This window comes from Panthera uncia, chromosome E3, assembly GCF_023721935.1.
Source record: "Panthera uncia isolate 11264 chromosome E3, Puncia_PCG_1.0, whole genome shotgun sequence".
Classification (NCBI taxonomy): Eukaryota; Metazoa; Chordata; class Mammalia; order Carnivora; family Felidae; genus Panthera; species Panthera uncia.
In genome coordinates, this window is record NC_064815.1 from 25422098 (window position 1) to 25422924 (window position 827).

At 54.8% G+C, this 827-nt stretch overlaps 1 protein-coding gene across 1 annotated transcript in view; it reads left to right on the forward strand.

Moving 5' to 3' along the window:
* The window catches only part of ZP3 (zona pellucida glycoprotein 3), an 8056-nt gene that overhangs the window by 6099 nt on the left and 1130 nt on the right, over positions 1-827 (forward strand). The gene's annotated exons all lie outside the window — the stretch shown is intronic.

Genomic DNA, 827 nt, shown 5'->3' on the forward strand with positions numbered 1-827 from the left:
GGATGGTTTGGCTGACTGTGGCCACCGCATGGGGGAGGGGGGGCGGGTGTAAATCCTTATTTACGAGGATCAGGGAACCATTCTACGGTCACGGGCCCCAGTTAACATCAAAAAAAAAATGTCCTGGGAGGGAGCTGAGGATAAAAGCAGTACTTTCCTGAAATAAGGATTCTAAGGGACTCTGAAGCCCTTCTCTGCTGGGGCAGATACAAGGCCAGTGGCCAGAAGTGCCTCCCGGCTCGTTGGAGTTTCTGGAGTGGCTTCCTTGCTGGTATACTCAGCCACTAGGTGGTGGCCAAGGCTTGTGGCTTTGCGAAAGGCTTCAGAGAGAAGGTGGTAGAACTTCTCTGCCCTTGTGGGGTTGGCAGGGGGTGTGAAGTGCACTACCTAGAGTATGAAAAGGACCTCTGCCAAATGGGCCAGGGCTGACCTGAGCCCCAGTTTTGTCAAAATCTCCCCTACCCCAGGTGGCAGGGGAAGCCATCGGACAGGGTTGGGGAAAGACAGCAGGGAGTAAAGCTGGTGGGTTTTAGTCCTAGAGTCTGGTCTGCCACTTCCTCCAAAATCTTGGGCAAGTTCACCTCTGACCTTCCATCTGTGAAATGGAACTGAGGGTTAAGAGAGAATTGGCAGGGGCGCCTGGGTGGCGCAGTCGGTTAAGCGTCCGACTTCAGCCAGGTCACGATCTCACGGTCTGTGAGTTCGAGCCCCGCATCAGGCTCTGGGCTGATGGCTCGGAGCCTGGAGCCTGTTTCCGATTCTGTGTCTCCCTCTCTCTCTGCCCCTCCCCAGTTCATGCTCTGTCTCTCTCTGTCCCAAAAATAAAA